At 36.9% G+C, this 24,479-nt stretch overlaps 1 pseudogene; it reads right to left on the reverse strand.

Annotated features, from left to right (window-relative positions):
* Positions 1-2,794: 2,794 nt before the first annotated feature.
* Positions 2,795-24,479, reverse strand: part of LOC136844408 (uncharacterized) — a 94,777-nt pseudogene continuing 73,092 nt past the window's right edge.

Raw genomic sequence — 24,479 nt, forward strand, 5'->3', positions numbered from 1 at the left:
TTATATATATTATACAGTATAATCGATAACCGCTAAGTACCTTTAATAAATAATATTTAATGCCCTATAATCCCGTCGCAAAGAACCGGACTGATCGAGTAATACATTCCTCATCAGCACTCAATGCCCGTACAGCTCAATCAGTTAGTATTTTGTCGAGTCAAAAATTATTTCCTAATATTTCATCTTTAAAGACAACCTTTGATTTCTGTTTAAGATACTTATGCATTTTTTTCTAATTTTCAGAATAATTACAATTAGTCGTTTATGTTATTTAATTCTTCATTTATTGTTATTGTAATTATTATTATTATTAAATCATAACTCTGGGTGTCATTTTGAAAATAATGGGATTTGTTAATCTATACCATTTCAGACCTTTTTATTATAATACTGGATTAACTTTTAATTATCAACTGGTGTATTTAATGTAATCATTATCATTAATGATGATATATTTCAATCTTATCTTTAAGGCAAGAATGCAGTAAAATTATGCATTCAAGAGTATTATAAAAACATCTTAAAAATAATCAGTGTACCTGAACAAAGCAACATCATAATTAGCAACAGTTAAAACTGACAGATGCTTCATTAATTGTAATATTGAGACAATTTCATTTCAAAGCCTTGTAGAGGTTAGTTTTAGGTTCTACTTAGCTTACAAGAAAAAATACAGACATTCATTATAATCTAACACTTAGGTGAACAATTCTGAACGTCTTCACTTAAACACAGTGAACTTTCTGAAATAAATACAATGAATATAATGAAAGGGATGAAATACACACATGAAGATGGATGGAAAGATACAGTTATTCCTAAACTGAAAGAAATTGGTAATGATAAATTCGTCTAGCATAATACAATCTCTTGATTGTATTTATTGTATTTTAATACCTAATATGAAATAACGAAGTAGATCATAAGTGAGGTAGTTATTAGCTCATGAAACCAATGGATAAGGTTATACAAGTGATGATGAACTCTGAGTAAAGTAAACTTAAAAATAATATTTACAGTGATGGAATATTGACAACTGGTATCCTTGTTACACATAATCACCACGAAACATACCACACGTATTCCTAGATAATGTTTTTGTCAAATTTTCCATCGTCGAGAAGATAACAAAAAATAAAATAAATAAATTCAACACATGAATCTCACTGGACACGTAGCTGTCACCCTTTTTATTATTGTCTGTAGAAGAAGCACAGTTAGCCAAGTCAAAGCTACTCTGAGGTTAGCTTCTAGCAACTGATGCCTACAAAAGCGTCTGAAGGACTATCGCTGCGCCTCTTCCTAATTTGGTGAAGAGAAAACTGTTTCTGTAAAAAGGATAAATAACTCCCATTAGTCTTGAAAAGCGAAGGTTGCTCATGTTTTCCTCTTAAAAAGCTGTGCAAAATTTTGTTTGTAGTGGAAGTTGGGTGGGCAAGTTTTTGATGGTGCATAAATAACATGTAGGACCTATCGATTTTACAACTGGGATATTTCAGTATTTACAAAAGACTGTTTCGAATTGAAATATTTCAGTGTTTACCAAAGGCTACCTCGAAAGTGGTTATCACTGTCATCTTGATAAATACAAAGAGACAAATTAATCATAGTTGTTTTGAATGCGAGAATGAGGAAATTCTAAGCTGCGAGTCAAGGAAGCCATTTAACGCATCACTACTCAGAAGTTTCCTTTGTCAAAATTGTACTGTGAGAGCAGTAACCAACATTTCCTCATAATAATAATAATAATAATAATAATCATTATTCTTTTCCTTGGTGGTTAACAAGCTGATAAGTAGTATAAGCTTTTTCATTTGACGTGCAAGAACTGAGAAATCCTTTCATAAAACCATATGCCTCGATACCCAAAATATAATGCTAGACATTGGAAGATGCTCTTGTGAAAAGGTAGATCAATCTGAAATTAACTTTGGTAGAGGAAACAATTCTTTTATCCGAATAAACCAAAACAAAAAAAATAAGTGCAAAAGCTGCTGAGATACTAAGCCACTAAGATTCTAAAACACTAAGCTTTTTAAGATTCTAAGAAACTGAGCATGCAACACTGTCGCTGACTAATCACGACAAGCACTACAAGCATTGCTTTGTTCTAATAACTTTTTCCATAGCAAGCATTTATTCAGGTTTTTTAGGGCTCCACATTCATGACGTAAGGAAATTAAGGAATCAAAACTTAACCTCGGATTTTCACCACAACTTTAAACATTCACAACAGGTGGGAAAATTATTCAAGAATTTTTGCAAATTCTCCTCAGAGATGTCATTTCAACATAAACAAGGGTAGTAATTATAGTTGCATAAAATACGTCAAATTACAGTATATACCTTTGCATAGTTGACTGTGAGTCGTTTTTGTAAATGTAATGGAATACATCAAAGATATGACAGGAATTCTCACAGTTCATTAAACAATCTCAAATGACAGAAACATAAACACTAGAAATAGGTTTGTTGGAGATCTAGATTCACCTAGGGAGGAAAAAGAGGCTGAAACTACGGGCTACAGATGCTACTAGTGCTTGGGGATCAAGGGTGGCAGTGAGTGCACAAAAGCATAAAGAAAATAAATAGAAGTTTTCCTTCCTTTTGATAACAAGCTGGCGAATCTCATTTGCACCACTGAACAACGACAGAGCGAGACACACCCAAAAGAAGTCCTGCTTCAGAAAGGAAGGACACGAACAGACATTCCCAGAAAGCCGAAGGTATGTATATATATATATATATATATATATATATATATATATATATATATATATATATATAATAACAGAACCTCATTAAAATAGGGTGGTGTCTAATGTCTAACGGAGATTTTCAGTCGAAAAATTTACACAAGCTTTTAAGGCAGTCTGTCCTCATCATCTGGTAGCCGTAAAATGCTACAGCTACCAGCGATGAGGGCATACAGTCCTTGAAATCTGGTAACTTTTTCTTTAAATAGAAATTCCCTTAGACGCCATCCCGTTCAAATTTGGTCCTGTTGTTAATTGCATTAATGCACAGAAGAATTGTGCAAGTGATCAAGTTTAAATGATTATATATATAAAGCAATTAGCATTCGCATTTCGTGACAGCTTCTAGGCAGCCTCGTAATATTGGTGCGTGCTTGATTCCGCGACCGGGTGCATTGGGTAATCTGTGCTGACTTCGTGCTGGATGCTGTCAGTGCTGATCTCCAGAGTCACAGCAGCAGTAGCATCGTCGTCAGCGAAGCTGATTTCGAACACAGCAGGCTGCTGCTGTTCCTCAGCGTGCTGACTTTCCCCCGTGCCCGTGCCACTGGACATGCCCATGAAGAGGTTCTGCCAGTACCTCCAGGGAGAGGTCATGCACACTGCCCTCCGCTTCGGGCAAGGGTACTGCTTCAGGCACTCGACGAATTCCCGGTCGCACTCGCACAGCTGATGCCCGCAGCTGTTCGGCGCTCCTATGGGGCCTTTCCGCGTCACTGGAAGGAAGCGAGTCTTTGAAAGTCTTGGTAACTTTTGAGTAGAATAGAACGTCTTACAAAAATAATATTTATTTACATAAGACATTGAAATGTACAAAGTCTGTCGTAAGGGTTTGCTAGACTATCAATATTTAACAAAAATCTTAGCGGTGCGGCAGATATTTTATTGTGCATCTTGAAAGCTGTATGTATAATGTATATCCTGTGTATCTTGAAAGCTTGATGTATAGTATTGATGCAAACATATTCATAAAGTTACTGACATGCAAAATATTACTAAAAAAATAATTGATCGTCTAGGCCTACCCTTAGACGTGTGAAGTTTAAACACGTCAAAGTTATATCTAAAATCTGAACATTTTGACAGTATATTCTTTCAAACTGTTTCTCAAAAATGCCAGTAATCAGTGACAAGGAATTTATAAAAATTTACGTTTCAAACTGAGCAGTAAGTGAACATTTTATTTTAAAATTATTTTAAATTTTTCATCATTCAAGCACGACAATTACAAGGACAAGCAAGCTCTGATCTGAAAAATTACGGAACTATGAATGGAAGTGCCTATTTTAAGTATCAACTCCTTATTCACTTAAGACTATGTAGCCTTCAATGTGTGAAAATTTAGTAAAACTTAATGCAATGAAAGAATCTGGTCAAAGTGGACCATATTGATTATACTGATGATTTCACTGAAATAAAAAAAAAAACGAGGATTCATGGACATAAGATTAAAATTTTTAAAAATTTGTCTTGTTTCAGAACCATAGCCTGAAATAGGTCACCAAAGTTGCAATGAAGAATTTCTACGGCCAGGTCACAAAAACAGAGTGGAGGTCAACATCAGAATCATGCAAAGCGTTTGAAGAACTTGGGCAGGAGGACCAGAAAAAAAAAAAAAAGGGTAAGATGTGGAACAGTTGCGTCTAAAACTTATGATACTTATCTTGTCGTTATGTGTCGAGTTGAGTCAACAAAAGATCAGTTAATGAGCTGTTATTGAGCTGTTAATGAGCTGTTAACGACCGTCCTCGGGTGGACTGGCAGACCACCATTTCTGTAACTGTAGGATATTCGTAGATAACTGTTGAATGTTCCTCGTATATATCATCTTCAGAGTGTCGTTTTTCCATGTGAAATTATTGTTAGATTAATTGCGCAAGTCGTTCTGTGTTGATTTTATTGTTTAAGAGTCGTCTCAGTTCCGATCATCCCGCCCACGAAGTAAATTCGCTGGGCGTGTAAGAGACTTCTCTCCCGCCTTCACTCTCGCCTTCTTACCGCATCTTGGTCTTCGTTGTTGGCAAGTCCAGAGGTATGAGGCAAAGTACATGAGTATGAGCGGGCACTGTGCCCTGTAGTAACATTGGTCGTGTTGGGCACAGCATCTGTCAAATGATTTGGAGAGTCGGTTATTGGTCTGGGTTCGTGTTTTGTATATGTTTTCCAGCTTCTAATTCACTGCAGTTTAAAAAGAAAAGGAAAAACTGTTTAATTCGTCATCAAGGTTCTTATCATTAGCAAAATTTAAAATAGAATATTTAATTTTGTCACTAAATGTCTCATAATAAATGCAGAAGGAAAAATAGAATATTGTTACGGCATGTCAGAATTTTCTGTCTCATTCTCATTTATTGTACTAAATCCTCAAGGTTCAGTCACGTGACAGATTACAGAATCCGTGGATTGATTATAATGCAAGTCATATAACGCATTAAGTCATATTAATCGTCAATACTTCAAACCTCTACCCATAATGAAAAGTATAGGAATTATAAGGTATTGAAAGGTAACAATTAGTATTTCAAGACCTCCCTCAATTTTTTTTTTTTTTTTTTTTTTTTTTTTTTTTTTTTTTTTTGAGAAATGGTCCTTTTGTTAGGACATGTGTTTGGTCTCCCACAGTATGTCCTTTTATTAAGGCATCTATAAAGTCTCCCATTCCCGTCAAAGCAGGTCCTTTTGTTAAGGCATTTATTAAGTCTCCCATTCCCGTCAAAGCAGGTCCTTTTGTTAAGACATTTATTAAGTCTCTCATTCCCGTCAAAGCTAGTCCTTTTGGTAAGACATTTATAAAGTCTCCCATTCCCGTCAAAGCTGGTCCTTTTGTTACGACATTTATTAAGCCTCACATTCCCGTCAAAGCTGGTCCTTTAGTTCAGACATTTATTAAGTCTCCCATTCCCGTCAAAGCTGGTCCTTTAGTTAAGACATATATTAAGTCTCCCATTCCCGTCAAAGCTGGTCCTTTAGTTAAGACATACAAGCTCATTCTGTCTGTTGGTCCTTTAGTTCAAGACATTTATTAAGTCTCCCATTCCCGTCAAAGCTGGTCCTTTAGTTAAGACTTTTATAAAGTCTCCCATTCCCGTCAAAGCTGGTCCTTTTTGTTACGACATTTATGAAGTCTCCCATTCCCGTGAAAGCAGGTCCTTTTGTTACGACATTTATAAAGTCTCCCATTCCTGTCAAAGCAAGTCCTTTTGTTAAGACATTTATTAAGTCTCCCATTCCCGTTTAAGCAGGTCCTTTTGTTACGACATTTATAAAGTCTCCCATTCCTGTCAAAGCAGGTCCTTTTGGCAAGACATTTATAAAGTCTCCCATTCCTGTCAAAGCAAGTCCTTTTGTTAAGACATTTATAAAGTCTCCCATTCCTGTCAAAGCTGGTCCTTTAGCTGAAACATTGCCAGTCTCCCATTCCCGTCTAAGTGAGTCCTTTCGTGAAAACATTTACTTTGTTTCCCATTCTCGTCAAAGGAGGTCCTTTAGTTAATCCAGTTTTCTTTAGTCTCCCATTCCCGTTAGGGTATAAGTCCTTTCGTTAAAATTCCCTCTGTTATCTCTCTATCCTCGTCAGTAGTAGTCTACAGACTCACCACAGTAGGGGCTGCCCCCATTGCACTTCCACTTGTAAGGAGTGAAGTAGTGATCGAGGCCTTTACAACGGGCGTTTTCGTAACACCAGTCGTGGCCCTTGCAACACCTGCAATGTTGAACACATTTTTGGGGATTATTTGGGTATACGGGTCTCCTTCTTCTTCATCATCTTCTTCGCCAGATGTGACTGGCTTCGTTTCAGAAAAATTGATAAATGTAGATAGCATGATAAGTCCCATGATGTTTTAAGGGAGAGGGGAATCAGATTAAAGGTATATAAGATTAGATTTGCTTTAGGCAAAGAATATGCAAATAAAAGCCATTCTCGAAATTGAATATTTGGTGACTTGGATTAATGAATGTTATTCTCCCCTTTGAGAGTTTATAAATCTCTTCCAATCCCTAGCCCACATTTTTTTTATTCGATAGTATATGTTAGAATGACTTATTAAAAATGGTAACGTTATTTTTCCATTTTCATCCTTGGCTCCTTTTAAACACAAGGATAAAGTTTTTTTTTATTTTCTTTTTATATTTTTTACGAAACAAATTAAACATATCTCGATTGCAACTCGGTTTTTTGAAGAAATCATAAACTTTACAATGGATACAAAATGTTTGTGTTTCATTCGTAACAAAACAAACTCACTTTACCATCCAATCTCGTTTGTTCTTATTTTCCCCTACTTACAAATATTGTAGAGACTTCATCAAAGCCCACCTAAGAAATACCGCCTTATTTATCTTCCCACGAACTAGCAAAATTTACACTAAACATCAAAAGATTAAGGCTTTGTTTTACTAAACCCACTTACTTGGCTATCAAACCCTTTTTTGTTTTCTCTCGAACTAATGAGTTTTAGGGTAACTACAAATTTCTGTTGGAAATTCTCTCTTTGTATTTTCCTTAATACAAGTGGTATGCTTTCAGTGAGAAAGTTGCTTAAATTATCTACTGCGTTTTATTTTTTTGGGCAACTCAGACTTCCAAAGCCATGAACTTCATCCCCCATCTCCCGCCCCACCAAACCCTATCTTGGGACTAGCCCCACCCCCTTTTTCCACCACCCAAACCCCTACCTACCTTCCCTCGACACCCAAATTATGTACCAAGTTTTATTTTACGCTGATCGTTCCGGATAACTCAGACTTACTAAGCCATGAATATTTCTCCCTCCTCCTCCAAATTCGTATGTCTGTCTAGGAACCATTCCCCCCACCTCCACCTCTCCCCCACCACCCCCATCAGTCGTTCCAGGAACCACTACTTGTCAATACTGTCGACGACGATTCCTGACCCCAGGAAATGCAGTAGCAGCCGTATCCTTTATAATCCAGAGGGTTGCAGGGGACGGCGCAAGTCATCATCTGGACGAGGTGAAACACCGATCTCTTCCTTCGAGTGTGTCCTCCGCCTCCTCCTCCTCCTCCTCCACCTTCTCCTCCTCCTCCAGAGAAGCCCATCATCAAAGAGCTACTGCTGGTGATATTCGGTTCGTTGTCTTGGATCGCAAGGGGCTCTGGAAACGAGGAAGTGGATCAGTATTGAAAAACTTTTTCTGGTATCTTATAGTAAGCTAAGGATAAACAAATTAGAAAGGTATTTGAATGAGTGATAAATATAACCTTAGTGACATATAACTAAAAGTTAAGGATTTCTTAGACGTGGCGAACCAACACTATACAGGTAATTGAAGGCAATTAAAACAAGTAAAAAATGCGCCGAAGTTTCCTCGGCGCAGTCGAGTTTTTCTGTGCAGCCGCCAGCGTATAATCAAGGCCACCGGAAAATAGATCTCTCCGGTGTCTCGGCATACTCACGCGACTCCTGGAAAACTTTAACCACGCCTCGGTGGTGGCCTATCCATACCGTTGCCAGAAGCACGATTACGGCTAACTTTAACCTTAAATAAAAATAATAGGCTAGAGGGCCGCAATTAGTGTGTTTGATGATTGGAGGGTGGATGATCACCATACCAATTTGCAGCCCTAACTCAATAGTTTTAAGATCTGATGGCGGACAGAAAAAGTAGAAGTATACCTTCGTTTAACCAGACCACTGAGCTGTTAACAGCTCTCCTAGGGCTGCCTGAAGGTTAGATTTATTTTACGTGGCTAAGAACCAATTGGTTACTGTAACGGGACCACCACAGCTTTCTATTGTGGAATCCGAAACACATTATAGCGAGAAATGAATTTCCTATCACCAGAAATAAATTCCTCTAATTCTTCATTGGCCGGTCGGAGATTCGAACGCGGGGCCAGCAGAGTGCTAGCTGTGAACGGTACCCACCCACCCAATGAGGAACTAAGTGCGGACAGAAAAAAGTGCAGACAGAATAAAGTGCGGACGGACAGACAAAGCCGGCACGATAGTTTTCTTTCACAGAAAACTAATAATACAAAGTTAAGTTGCTCTACAAGGTTGGGAATTATATAAAAGACAGACAAGTAAAGGCGGATCTTCTCATAAGTCACCGTGAGTAATCATGAAAATCACTGCTATAGAAGTCAGGTAGAATGGCTGACTATTTTCATGAAATTTAGACTACAAGGCCAAGTAGTAGGGCACGTTCTGCCATTCAGCTTTCGAGACATTGGAAAGAGGGAGTTAGGGTGGTTGGACAGCAAGATGAACAGATCCAGAAAATAAATGAGATGAAGATCATTTATCTAAAGATGAAACTGGGTAAAAAAAAAAAAAACCCACAGTCGCACTAAGCAGTAATAGTCAGAGAGGTTGAACAACAAGATGGAAGACAGGAAACTGGAATGGAGGTAAAGTAAAAGGCTAAAAAGTGGATGCAGCTGTGGAATGGAATGGAATATAGAATTTAGGACAAAGGCCAAGCACTGGGACCTGTGAGGTCATTCAGCGCTGAAACGGAAATTGACAGTAAAAGGTTTGAAAGGCGTAACAGGAGGAAAATCTCGCAGTTGCACTATGAAACAATCGTTAGGAGAGGGTGGAAAATAAGATGGAAGAAAGAGAATATGATGGGAGGAATAGTAAAAGGAATGAAAGAGGTTGCAGATAGGGGCCGAAGGGACGCTGCAAAGAACCCTCAAGTAATGCCTACAGTACACCATGGCAGGCACTACCCTCCAGAGAACTCAATAATACAAGAGCTACAGTAAGTGGCGAGTGCTGACTTCTGGTTGGTATCTTGTCAACAATAGGACAAAGGAAGATTGCTGGATTAATGGGATAGTACATTCCATTACACGTATCTGTGACAGATGGCATGCCGGTGCTGCAATCAGGTAAAGAATGGGCCATTCTGATGCTTTGTACGATGTCTGAGGGACAATAAAATTAAGGATAATGATTTTGACCACCACCTGGAAGTGAAGCTTTTCTTACCCCGGAAGCAAGTAGGCATCAACGAAAAATAGTCATAATTCTAAATTGTTAGTTGTTTGTTCTGCAATAAAATGCTCGTAAGGTCAAGAAAATTATTATTATTATTATTATTATTATTATTATTATTATTATTATTATTATTAGGCAGGTAGGCAGAAACAGAAGTCACAAATTTGATTTTTCAAATATTTTTTCGTTCTGCAATAAAATGCATGTAATGTCAAGAAATTTTATTATTATTATTATTATTATTATTATTATTATTATTATTATTATTATTATTATTATTATTATTAAGGCAGGTAGACAAAAACAGAAAATAGTCATTTTTTCACTTGTTTTTGTTCTAAAATAAAATGCTAGTATATTATTATTATTATTATTATTATTATTATTATTATTATTATTATTATTATTACACATATTAAGGCAGGTAGACAAAAACAGAAAATAGTCATACATTTTTTTCAATTTGCTTTTTTGTTCTGCTATAAAATGCTACTATATTATTATTATTATTATTATTATTATTATTATTATTATTATTATTATTATTATTATTATTATTAAGGCAGTTAGACAAAAACAGAAAATAGTCATACATTTTTTTCAATTTGTTTTTTTGTTCTGCAATAAAATGCTAGTATATTGTGTGTGGCTGTTATTATTATTATTATTATTATTATTATTATTAAGGCAGGTAGACAAACAGAAAATAGTCCTTTTTTTTTCAATTTTTTTTCTGCAATGCTACTATATTATTATTATTAGTATTATTATTATTATTATATACATTATTATTATTAACGCTGAAAAATATAATACCCCTTAGCAAGCAATACGTATACAAAAGAGCATCAAAATGCGCAATACACAAACAGTAAAAAAAAGAAAAAAGCTCTCCATTAGTGAATATGCAAATCACTTCCTTCCTCCCATCATCACGATTGTCCCAGACCTTTTAACCCGGCATCCGGAGCGAACCAGTTATACAGTCTTCCTTCTTCTTCTTCTTCTTCTTCTTCTTCTTCTTCTTCTTCTTCTTCTTCTTCTTCTTCTTCTTCTTCTTCGTCTTCTTCGTCTTCTTCTTTCTTTCTTCAGGCTCCTCCTCCTCCTCTGCCTTCTTTTCTCTTTCTTCTTCTTCAGTTTCTCCTCCTCCTCCTCCCTCCTCCTCCTCCCCTCCCCCTCCTCCTCCTCCTCCTCCTCCCTCCTTCTTCTTCTCTTCTTCTTCTTCTTCTTCTTCTTTCTTCTTCTTCTTCTTCTTTTTCTTCTTCTTCGTACTCCTCCTCCTCCTTGTCTTCTTTCTCCTTGTCTTCTTCTTCTCCTTCTTCTCCTTGTCTTCTTCTTCTCCTTCTTCTCCTTGTCTTCTTCTTCTCTTCTTCTTCGTACTCCTCCTCCTCCTCCTCCTCCTCCTTGTCTTCTTCTTCTTCTTCGTATTCCTCCTCCTCCTTGTCTCCTTCTTCTTCTTCTTCTTCTTCTTCTTCTTCTTCTCCTCCTCCTTTTCTTCTTCTTCATACTGTCTTCTTTCTTTCTCCTTCTTCTCCTGTTTTCTTCTTTCCACTTGTTTTTCTTCTTCTTTCTTCTTTTCTTTCTTCTTCTTCTTCTTCTTCTTCTCCTTGTCTTCTTCTCCTTCTTCTCCTTGTCTTCTTCTTCTCCTTCTTCTCCTTATTTTCTTCTTCTTCTTCTTCTTCTTCTTCTTCTTCTTCTTCTTCTTCTTCTTCTTCTTCTTCTTCTGTATTTTGGGATTTCTGGTCCTTGCAGTAGCGAGGAGGATTTCTCCCCTTATTTGGAAGTTCGTGAAGTTGCTGCTTCCTTGAACAAGTTCGCCATTGCTGATTTTTCTTTGTATGCTTTTGTTTTTTTAGTGAGCAAGAGTATGTATACAATATCATAAGATTATGTATATAATATCATATGATATGTATACAGTATTATAAGATTATGCCTAGGATATCACATAATTATGTATACAATATCACCGTGTGCATGATGAACCAAATTTTGAAAATGCAACACAAATTTCACCGTTATTCTCTTATATTCTAGTTCTTTTTCTTTATTCTATAAATGTTCAACGTTTTTTTCAATTAAGAAACTTTCAAACAAGTGAAAAATGCGCCGAGGGCTGTGGTGCAATCGAGTTTTCTGTACATGGGTATAATCGAGGCCACCGAAAATAGACTATCTTTGGTGGTCTCATTTATGCTGTATGAGCCACGTCCCATGAAACTTTAACCACGCCCGGTGGTCGCCTGGCCTATATTGGTGCTAACTTTTAAACTAAATGAAACGAAAACTACTGAGGAGGCTAGAGGGCTGCAATTGGGTACGTTTGATGATTGGAGGGTGGATGATTAATATACCCATTTGCAGCCCTCTAGCCTCCTCAGTAGTTTTTAAGATCTGCGGGCGGACAGAAAAAAGTGTGGACAGACAGAGAGACAAAGCCGGCACAATAGTTTTCTTTTACAGAAAACTAATAAAAACTAAACCTCAAATCTTATTTATTATATACAGTCAGTTTTATAAATTCCAATTCACAAATAAATGAATAAATAGGAAAATAATAAATAAATAAATGAATACTAAACAGCGAACGGACCAAAGCACAAGGCAAATCGACATCAACAAGAGAACAGACTGAAGAGGGTCGACAGTCTCGGCTATAGACTGTATACCAGGGTCGAGCAGGCGGACCGCAAAAGCCGAGGAATGTCTGCAAATGGATGCGTCTTCGTCTCTCTCTCTGCTTTTTATACTGATCTCATTTCTCTCTCTCTCTCTCTCTCTCTCTTTCCTCCTCCTCAATCTCTTCCTTCTCCTCCTCAACTTCCTCCTCCTTCTACTCTTCAACTTCCTTCTAGTTCTCAACTTCCTCCTCCTCCTCCCTCCTCAATCTCCTTATCAACCTTCTCCTCCTCCTCCTCCTCCTCAGTCTCGTTATCAACCTCCTTCTCTTCCTCCTCCTCCTCCTCCTGCTCTTCAACCTCCCCCTCAACCTCCTCCTCCTCCCCCTCCTCCTCCTCCTCTTCAATATCTTCCTCAATCTCTTACTCCTCAATCTCCTTATCAACCTCCTCCTCTTCTTCCTCTTCAACCTCCCCCTCAACCACTTACTTCTCCTCCTCCTCCTCCTCCTCCTCCTCCTCCTCCTCCTCCTCCTCCTCCTCGAGTTTAGGAGCGTCAGCTGTTTCTTCCACCTTCGACATCAACGCGTAATCTGTGACAATGACGTCACGAGGTTTGTTTACTTTTATTTAGAAATTTTTCACTTAGAAGCATTTCACATATCTCCTGTCTGTGGCTTCTTAATAGAAAAAAAATTTAGTCGATAAAAGACGATAACAACCTACCGTAGAAAGAAGAAGACATCTGTTCCTGATGTCCCTCGCAATAAAAGAATAAAATCTACGACAGTAACCATGATTTCCTCAGAGCGGAAAAAAGAAGAGTATCATCCTTCTGAACAACAAGAAAAACAACAACAATAACAATTATAACAACAACAGTTTTAAGCGTTACATAAGATCTGTACACAAGCCGGTAATTTGCATCAAGGAAGTGCTTACGAATCCTTGAAAGACAATAGGTAAATTGTCGTCTAGATGGATGCTATTATGAACCGTTATACAGTAAGCCCCCCCACAATCATATTTCGAGGAGAAAACACGGTGAAGGTCTCAGGTCCTCTTCCTGACTTGTAAGAGATCGCTGTCACTCTTGCTTGCTTGAATAATGATCATTCACTCAACGCTTATATTACCTCGTGAAAAATATACCGTATTCACTTGACGAAAAGGGACTATCTTTGGCCCCTTAACACTAAAACTTTATATTCTTACGCTGGCCTAGAAATATTCTCTTGAATATTTCTTGCAGTTTATTCTGTGATGAATAATGGCAATAGGTTTATGCATTTCTTCAGGACAGGTTTATCATACGGAATATAATGAGGTGCATGAATTTGGAATAGCATCACCACCCGATAATTTGCATACGCCCACTTTAACCGAGTTCCTTAAATTCAGATGTAAAAAAGAACTGTATACATACGTAAATCTGTGTTTTCTGTTTATTTTTATTTTTATTATTATTATTATTATTATTATTATTATTATTATTATTATTCTTTGGAAGGTTTATTATTATTATTATTATTTATTATTATTATTATTATTATTATTCTTTGGAAGCTTTAATTCAAGTTAATGGCCCCGTATGAATAGGGGTTCTTCTTTTTGAATAACAATAATAATAATAATAATTATTATTATTATTATTATTATTATTATTATTATAGGGTTCATTCTTTCAGAATAATAATAATAGTTAATAATAATTATTATTATTATTATTATTATTATTATTATTATTATTATTATTATATTATTATTGCTACTGATGTTACGAAAGAGAAAAACAAAAAACTGTGAGAAAGAACTATTACAAAATGCACGCGAAATTAACGAGACTTAACGTTAAGCAAAAAAAAAAGTGCAGAAAAAAACCACAGCAACATAAAAAAAAAAATCTGGCAAGTGAGAGTTTTAATATACCGCACGTTTGTTAACGACGGAAATCATACTTCGTTGATGAGGCGGTTAAAAAGAATTCGCCAATGAACTGTCAAGTATTCTCTCTCTCTCTCTCTCTCTCTCTCTCTCTCTCTCTCTCTCTCTTGATACCACATGATGAAGAGTGAACAGACTTGTTTTGTCAACATTTATGTAAGTATGTGTGTATGTATGCGTGTGTGTGTGTATGTATGTTATATATATATATATATATATATATATATATATATATATATATATATATATATATGTGTGTGTGTGTGTGTGTGTGTGTGAGTGATATATATATATATATATATATATATATATATATATATATATATATATATATATATATATATATATATATATATATATATATGTAGTTTTATATATATATATATATATATATATTATATTATATATTATATATATTATATGTATATATATGTGTGTATAGATATACTTACATCATTTTATATAAACACAATAATACACATACAATAATAGAAAGACAGTTCGAATCTATAAACAAATTGCCTAAATAAAACAAATACTAACAACGTAACCCACTAGAATTCAAATAAGAATTTAACTCTATAATAAGAATCTCTGCATTGCAAACACTCACACCAACAAAGGGATTTCAAGAGCGCTGAAACATTTCAAATTCGCCAACGCAACTATTTAGAGCATTGCGTAAACATCAAGGGAATACGAGTATAAGCATTTCAACGCCACCGGTTGCGTAAGGGGAGAAAAAGAGTGGGGTCCTTCATTCAGTCAAAGATCCATTAAGAAAAAAAGCACACCGAATGACGTACAAGAAAATAACGGCGCGTACGTTACGTGATTACCTTAATTACCCCTCCGACTACAGGTATGCAACCGTAGAATTTACCTAGCTGTTTGCCGTCGTTACGTAGGAGAGATTACGCTCTCACGGCGCCGCGTAGCTGTGCGCGCGCGCGACAGTTCAGTGATCTATGGGAAGAGGGTGGGGGGAGTTCCAAATGGCGTTTCTTTATTTCTTTGTAACAGCTAAAGATTATTTATGTCGATCTACGTTGTCGGTTAAATGCTGGCCTGTTCACAATGCTTCAGTATTTTTTTTTATATAAATTTACATTCCAAGGATTAGTTGGTCATTTTGTAGCGACTTGAGAATGTTGTCCAGAGTACGCGGTCGGGTACGGGCCTATTTACAATACCCGAGTAGTTGATTTTAGTATATCTCAAGGATTCGGTGGTCATTCTGTAACTCTGCTCTACCTGACGTGTTGACTACATAAAAGAACCAGTGGGAAAGGTGCGTCCATTAGCTATATATATATTGAGTACTTGCCCAGAATTTACGTCTTTTAAACATACTGTAGTTAAAACTGTAACTAATAATTTCAGTCACAGCAAACTTTAGAAGAGAATGTTGGCTTTATGAAGGAACAGCAAATGTATTTCTAACTAAATTGATAAGGAAAAACTTCAGTTACCAGAAGCTGTAAATCAACTATGGAAAATATTAGCATTTTACTGAATTTTATATAAAATTTTACTTCAAAAAAAAAAAAAACGAACTCGTGTTGTCTCAAGGCCAGGCATAACCACAGCAACAGTAAGTGCATATGAGCAAAACTACAAAAAAAACGGTACAGCACTTATATCCGAAATCGACGCACAACATCGCCATGATTTTCTCAAATCTGAGAAGTCGATCATTATCACGGTGATATGGGTAATAGAGATAAGTGTGATAACTGACATTATCGGCCCAATCACAATTGAAAGGTTGTTACTCAGCGTTTTTCTCTTCATGGCTTCAAGGTCGTGTGCATTCTGGTGGATAGGGGCGACCCTATGCAGGCGTCCCTCGTGTATACTCCCTGTAGGGGGTCAAGTGCCGTCAATGCACCTCACGCGGTGCAATGTAGGCCTTACCTAAGGTTCTTTGCAGCGTCCCTTCGGCCCCTAGCTGCAACCCCTTTCATTCCTTTTACTGTACCTCCATTCTTAGTCTCTCTCTTCCATCTTTCTATCCACCCGCTCCTAACAATTGCTTCTTAGTGCAACTGCTTTGAGGTTTTCCGCCGGTTACACCTTTCAGACCTTTCTACCCTCAGTTTCCATTTCAGCACTGAATGATCTCGTAGGCCCCAGTGCTTGGCCTTTGGCCTAAATTCTGTATCCAGTTCCAATCGTGCATACTTATTAAAATCTTATTCTTGATGGCTTCACTATCCGTGGAAATCTGTAATTTCTAACGGAAGAGAGATGTAAGCTTCTTCCTGCGCTGAAGATATGAAATTTCTGTGTACTGAAGATCATATTTTCGTAGTTTCGTTGGTTAACCATAAATCTGCGTAGCCAAGGCTGTCCATAGGTGAGACCTACGTTCAATTATCTTCATTCCATCCTACTTTCCACCCTCTCCTAACAGTTGTTTCATAGTGCAACTGTGAGGTATTTTTCCCCCGTTACACTTTTAAAATCGTTTTATTCCCAGTTCCCCCTTTCAGCGCTGAATGACCTACTAGGCCCCGGCTCTTGGCCTTTGGCCTAAATTGTATATTCTACTGTAATTCCAGTAGTTGAGTCTGCTGACGTCCGCATTTCGTAAGTCAAGTTAGCCAGAAGAATTCCGAGCCATTCTTCTTCTTGTTTTGAGACGGGAGAAAGACCAGTCCTCATAAACTTCCCAGCGTAGATGACGACCTCGAGGGAAAAGGAAATAACAGATAATTCCCTCGCATTTCGAGTCATCAGTGCAGCTACGTCCTGCTGAAGAGCTCGACTTTACCCGAAATAATAATATGACGTTGTTGATAATGCTCCTTTGCTGCGGACCTTCGACCTTGAGCCTCTCGGGGAGGGGACCATAGTAAATACTGAGTTTCGAGTGTATTTTTGTTGTTGGGTGATTCTTTTTGTGCGATTTTTTTTTTTTTTGTTGGATTGAAGAGGAAAGACATCAATAGGAACTGTTTTCACAACTCGTCGAAGTTGATATTATTTTCAAAATACTGATTTTCGAGTGTATTTTTATTGTTGAGTGATTCTTTTTTTTTTTTTGTAGGATTGAAGAGGAAAGCCAAAAATAGTTGTTTTAACAAATGATCTTTTCTTCAAAGTATTTTCCGATGAAATGTTCCTCTCTGCTGTTACTTCCTTCTATATATTTCACCACAAGTTCTACTTTTTGGGGGGGCTGAAAAATGACCAGGGTACAAGCTATTACGGAAACGCAGAATCACTTCATATATTCTACAAAATCGATCAAAAACCTCTTCAAGGCTTACTCCCTTTTAAAGCCATACAAAGTGTTCAGTCAGAATTGTTAACCAGTAAAGCTCTAGACAGAAGCAGCACGTTTGCTAGAAACTTGCTCAGTAAAATTTTATATAAAAATTTTTAAAAAAATATATTTTCATAGGCGATTGACAACTGCTGCTAATTGAAAATTACCCCCGTCAATTTTGTTCTGTTAGAAATACACCTGACTGTTTCTTCACGAAGCCAACATTCGTTTTAAGCTTGCTATGACTGACAGTATTAGTTACTGTTTTGATTGTTAGGCAGTAGAATGTCCGCTTAGATTCAGGAACTCTCCTCAACCTCAGAAAGGCAGTGCAATGTCCATTGGGAATCAGGAACTCTTTCCCCAGACTCAGAAAGGCCGTGCAATGTCCAGTAGGAATCAGGAACTCTCTCCCCAGACTCAGAAAGGCAGTGCAATGACCAGTGGGAATCAGGAACTCTTTCCCCAGACTCAGAAAGGCAGTGCAATGTCCAGTGGGCATCAGGAACTCTTTCCCCAGACTCAGAAAGGCAGTGCAATGTCCAGTGGGAATCAGGAACTCTTTCCCCAGACTCAGAAAGGCAGTGCAATGTCCAGTGGGAATCAGGAACTCTTTCCCCAGACTCAGAAAGGCTGCAATGTCCAGTGGGAATCAGGAACTCTCTCCCCAGACTCAGAAAGGCAGTGCAATGTCCAGTGGGAATCAGGAACTCTTTCCCCAGACTCAGAAAGGCCGTGCAATGTCCAGTAGGAATCAGGAACTCTCTCCCCAGACTCAGAAAGGCAGTGCAATGTCCAGTGGGAATCAGGAACTCTTTCCCCAGACTCAGAAAGGCAGTGCAATGTCCAGTGGGAATCAGGCACTCTCTCCCCAGACTCAGAAAGGCAGTGCAATGTCCAGTAGGAATCAGGAACTCTTTCCCCAGACTCAGAAAGGCCGTGCAATGTTCAGTAGGAATCAGGAACTCTCTCCCCAGACTCAGAAAGGCAGTGCAATGTCCAGTGAAGACCAGGAACTCTTTCCCTTTTCCCCAAAAGAGAGAGAGAGAGAGAGAGAGAAATGACCCAGGAAGGCATAAGGGTTCGGCTGTGCAGATAAACCTGTTTCCGAGACCTTCAAAAGATCAGTTTTCGGCACGGGCCAGGTGACGGACCGTCTCGTTTAGGTAACCTTGGTTTGGCTCGAAGAAATTAAGTATGTGTGTGTGTGTGTGTGTGTGTGTGTTCGTTCGCGCGCTCAGACTATACAGTAGAAGACTGGTGTAGCGGAAGGCGGCCTCGTCTGTGTGGTGAGCCCCTGGGCCGTCCTTGTCCCGAAATACAGGGCTGGACGACAGAAAGAGCAACGTTCGTGTGACTGTCCCAGGTATTCGAAGCTCATGGCTTTTTCATAGTCGTAAATGACATAAGTTTTAGTTCGCTTATTTTGTACAGCAAATTGGTTACATGCATACTCACACACACACACACACACAACACACTCACACATATGTATGTATATATACAGTATATACACACATACGGATAGATAGATATATAGATAGGTAATATATATATAGATTTATGTATATAAAAGATAGACAGAGAGATCGATAGATATACATAGATACATGTTATGTATAAATATATATGTATGTATATATATATATATATATATATATATATATATATATATATATATGTGTGTGTGTGTGTGTGTGTGTGTGTATATATATTTTGTGTGTGTGTGTATAACTGTATCACGAAGGGATGGAACCTTATGACTATATAAATTAAGGAAAGGCCTAGCAACCACTCCGTTGTATCACTTCTCATTCGTGGCATTTGCTTTTTATATATATATATATATATATATATATATATATATATATATATATATATATATATATATATATATATATATCAAGAGACGGAAAGAGTATGTGTGTGTGTGTGAGAGACAGACAGACAGACATACAGAACGAGAGATGACACTCGCAAAGAACCAATTTATTCCACCAGCGATCGTCAGGCAGGCACACACACCCTCCACGTGCTGTGCGGAGACTGCTTAAACTCACAACTCGGAGACATCATACCGTCTCATTCTGCTTTGTATGCAAGATCTGTCCTGGAGTCCATTCTAGGTGGTTTCGCTGCCCGTCTCACCTGGAATGAGAAAGGGACTTGTTCAACGAGAAGGCTTCAGACTGTTAAACAAAAGTGTAAACTTCATTGAAACTCCTACAGAAGTTAGGTATGTTTTGGATGTGTCTACTTTACTTTTATCTTGAATTTGGCAAATAGATTTTTAAAATTAATTGAAAAAGATAACTAAAAAAACTGACTGTATTAAACACGTTATGGTCTGCTTTTAGCTCGGGTCTTGGACTAATTCATTTCTTATTATTCAAAATTAGGAACATTATTATAATTATGATGATTATGATTATTCATGAAGCACACGTATATTCTTTGGAATAAGTCAAATGGTCTGATCTTCTCCAGCAAAGTTCCACAGAATAAAATGGAAGAAGGTTATGAAAATTCAGTAGACGATTCAGAAAATCATATTGACAATAAATGAAATAATAAATAAATGAATAAAAAGAAAATGACACAGCCCAAAATATTTAGAACATGGGTTCAGATGCAACCTTCACAAAAACAAAATGTCATAAATCAAGAATGTGAAAGCCCATTATACACAAGTTATGACATTCCAAAATATTCTGACCAGCATTAATTCGGTCACCCCACGACACAAAGCAAGCAGAATTAGCACCTCTGATAAACAAACAGTTACCAACACCAGCGCACAGATTTTAATCAATTATTTAAAGAAGCATATAGTAAGAACCTCTTGTGAACTCTCCCTTCCTCTTTAAAAAGAAATAAAAATCTTTTAGGTTTTAGCCATAACCACAGAGTTAATTAACTGTGAGGTTCTGTATCGTATATCAAATAAAAAAAGGAGCCATATATTGCCCATAAGAATTTATGAAATATGAGAGAGGAGGTCGTTTTTTTCATTTATTGTTTATTTATTTTTTTCGATAGAGGTTCCTCTATATGCCAACATTCTTAATAAAAAAACACGTTACGTTTCTTTCTCATTTAGCGTTTGAAAATCACATGCCCATATGTGTAAAATGGGAAGAGCACAGTAAAAATAAATAAGTAAATAAATAAACAAATAAAACGATGAATAATGAAATTAAAAATTAAATACAAGCATTTTTCAGAACCCAAACACTATATTGCAGCAGGGGTTTATCTTCAGTGCTTACACGGTTGGCTGCCTTGCGAACGTAAGGCGTGGCTTCCATGAAAGAAATACGAGGGCAAACGAGAGAGAGAGAGAGAGAGAAGGGGGGAGAAAGAGAGAGGCTTACACTAAGTGCTTCTATGTTCATCAGAATCATCGATGGTATTGCTTATTCCCTTTGCCCTTTTTTTATTTATTTATTTTCACATTGTTTTTTTAAAGCAAGAATTAAATTGTTGTATAGTATGCATATATGCACACTTCCGCACACACTAACACACACACACACACACATGCTCACGCATGCACATACGAATATATGTACATATGCTTTTATATATATATATATATATATATATATATATATATATATATAATTTATATATATTATGCAATTCTAAATTATACACATATATGTGTATATATGCACATGCATGTGTGTATACACGCGCACACACACACTCACAGACATATACAGTATATATATATATATATATATATATATATATATATATATATATATATATATACATACAATATATATTATTTATATATGTGTCTATATATATATATATATATTTCAGTCATTTCATAACTTATTACAAGCAACAAGCAAACAAGCACAGACCAGACAAGCCAGCCCAAACAGGCACCAGGTCAAAGACAGATTTAGAGACAGTAATACATTCACGCAACACCTTGAAAGCTCATGCACTCCATATAGGGAACAACGCCTGAGAGAAACTGACTTCGTCTGATTAATCCACTTAGGAGGCTGGTGAGGAGAACTGAACAGAATATAAATAAAAGTCATCATCCACAAGGACGTCCGAGAGAGAGAGAGAGAGAGAGAGAAGCTCCTGAAAGTTGTTGTTCATGCTGTAGGCTGAATAAAAAAAAAATGTGCCAGTCATGACGTAAACAAAACGTTTGTTTGTTTACTGTTTTCGTTTACTTATCAGTTTCTTCTATTTGATCAGTGAGTTAATTATATTTCTCATTGCTTTCTGTTAATGCACATACAGTTTGAGCAATAGCAATAAAAATAACAACAATAATAGTCATAATAATCCCAGCGAAGTCGAAATTAAACGAACAGAAAACGGGACGTGTCGTCGTGAAAGAAAACGGGGTGCATTGCAGAAGGCTCCTCTAAATATATGCCCCAGACATCTACAAGACGACTTCGCTGCCCGGACTAAATGAAAGTTTACCCCACTTATTAACCTGACCTCCTTACTGGGCATAGCCCTCATGGGCACTTATCCATGGCTTCTGTTGATTCATATGTGAAGGGATCGATTTAGTAAGCGGATTAGAAGCAATGGCAAAAAATCAGAGATGCAGAGGACGTGGGAGAGAGAGAGAGAGAGTGAGGTGGGGGGGGGGAAATTTGTAAAAATGTAATCTGTGATTAGGTGCAGTGACAGAGAGAGCGAGAGGCAGATATACAGAGAGAGAGAGAGAGAGAGAGAAAGGCGCGCAAACCTTGAGTGATATGAATGGGAAGACAGTTACAAACGGTTTCATGAATAACAATGACAGTGCAGACCATACAAAAATAATATGCAGTAATAACAGTTATTAATTCAATTATGAAATTAAAGTAAAAAAAATATTGAACAAAATGCCTCCAGATAAACGAAGGTGGAAATGAATTCGATGACTGGGGAACTCTGTGGGAATTGAAGTTAGTTTCTTGAATCAGGATTTATATTCTGGCGATTATGATCACATGAAACTGTGTCAGCTTTTTCCGTTTTGCAACAGCTGTTCTCCTTGTACTAATTTTAGGTCGTTAGTGAAGGTATGTGTACACAAACAGTATATGTGTGTATATATACATATTTATATATACATATATACACATATACTGTATATGTATATATATATGTGTGTGCATACTGTATATAATATTGCACATGATCCACATTGATGTACACATTAATTTGGACCATGAAAGTTGCTAACACAATATGAATAAGAATAATTATAAGCTTCAAATTGCTTATTATCCAGCCACGTATGAGTGAGGACAACCCCAATTAGCTCGGAACAACGATTAACCTCGTCTTCTTTGTAGGTTAACCTCCCACGAAGACCCTCCTGATTAATCGCTTTTCCTTACAATAGACCACTACATCAGCAGCTATTTTCTTCCCCAATAAAACCAGCGGAATGTCCACCTCGCTCTGTTTCCCACCGTCAAATAGTTCGTTCCACTTTCTCAAAAAACCTCAGAGAGTCTTCGTCACATGCATTCCGTGTTCTCCTTCTTTCCAGTGTGGAATTGTTCTCCAAGTCCTTTTGTGTAGACTTTTTGGAATTCTTGGACCCTCTGCTAATGAATTCTCTGTTAATGAATTCTCTTGAGGTTCTGCGTTCAGCCGAAACGAGTTCCGTTCTTGGGTTTAACTCGTGGTTCTTCCAGTTGGTTTGGTCTTTACGGATATATCTATATATTTATCTATCTGTCTATCTATTTATCTATCTATATGTATATCTATCTCTCTATTTGGCACTGATTAGAAATCTAATGCTTACTTTACTGATGTGTTCAAGGTCATAGTCACATACGGAATTTTAGTATATAATCCACAAAAATTAGAAAGATAAGTCTTATAAATTTGTAGTAAGAGACCATATATATGAACTCCCAAAGATATCTCACGATTAGCTAGTTACAATAATCTCTGTTTTATAAAACCTATTAACTGCAGTTCTGAAAAAATGTCTCCGCTTACTGGAACTGTTCGCGGTGCTTTAGGCTGCGATTCTTTTTTTGGTTTAGACATTCCAAAGGAAACGGAGTTAAGGGTTAGGGGAAGAGATTAGACAAGAACGAAGAACAGGTGAATGACGTTACGGGGTAGTGAGTAGTAGCCTGTAGTGGACGTAGTAAATAACAGGTTAAGTTGCCAGTTAGGGAATTTCTTTCTTGACTGAGTTGCCAGTGAATGTTTGTAAAGTTTGTGAGCGATAATAATCTTCCGTTCATTATTATATCTCCATCTTCTCCTCCTCCTCCTCCTCCTCCTCCTCCTCCTCCTTCTTCTTCTTCTTCTTCTTCTCATTATTATTATTATTATTATTCTTATTATTATTATTATTATTATTATTATTATTATTATTATTATTATTATTATTATCTTATCGACAACGAAATGCTACTGGCGTTCGACTTGATTCTATAACCTTCATTTGTTTAAGAGGCAGATCCATTGCTTTACCCCTGGTTTCTCACACACTCCTCTCGCTTACTACCAATTTTTCCCCTTTTTTTTATTCTTTTTGGAAAGGTATTGTCAGCCTTCACATTTAAGGAATAAGATTCCAAGAATAAAGAAAATAAATTAGATTTACAATGTGTAAATATATTTATCTAAATTTCTCATTTTCGTCTATAAAACTTCGACCTAACTTCATTCATAATTTTTAATGGTACTTATTCAATCAATCTCTACGGTGGATGAAATAATTTGTCAGTCATTAGTAACTAAACCAGTTCATGAAAAACGGAAGTAAGGTTTACATCTTAAAGCAAGGAAAAATGAATCATTCTCATTTGCTTGTTTCCTTTCTAAGCAACAATTATTTCAAAACGCATTCTCGCGGTAATATAATTGTGAAGAATGATTCACTTTGAGTAAGAATGAAACAAAAGTAA

The sequence above is a fragment of the Macrobrachium rosenbergii genome, chromosome 2, assembly GCF_040412425.1.
Source record: "Macrobrachium rosenbergii isolate ZJJX-2024 chromosome 2, ASM4041242v1, whole genome shotgun sequence".
In the NCBI taxonomy this organism is placed as follows: Eukaryota; Metazoa; Arthropoda; class Malacostraca; order Decapoda; family Palaemonidae; genus Macrobrachium; species Macrobrachium rosenbergii.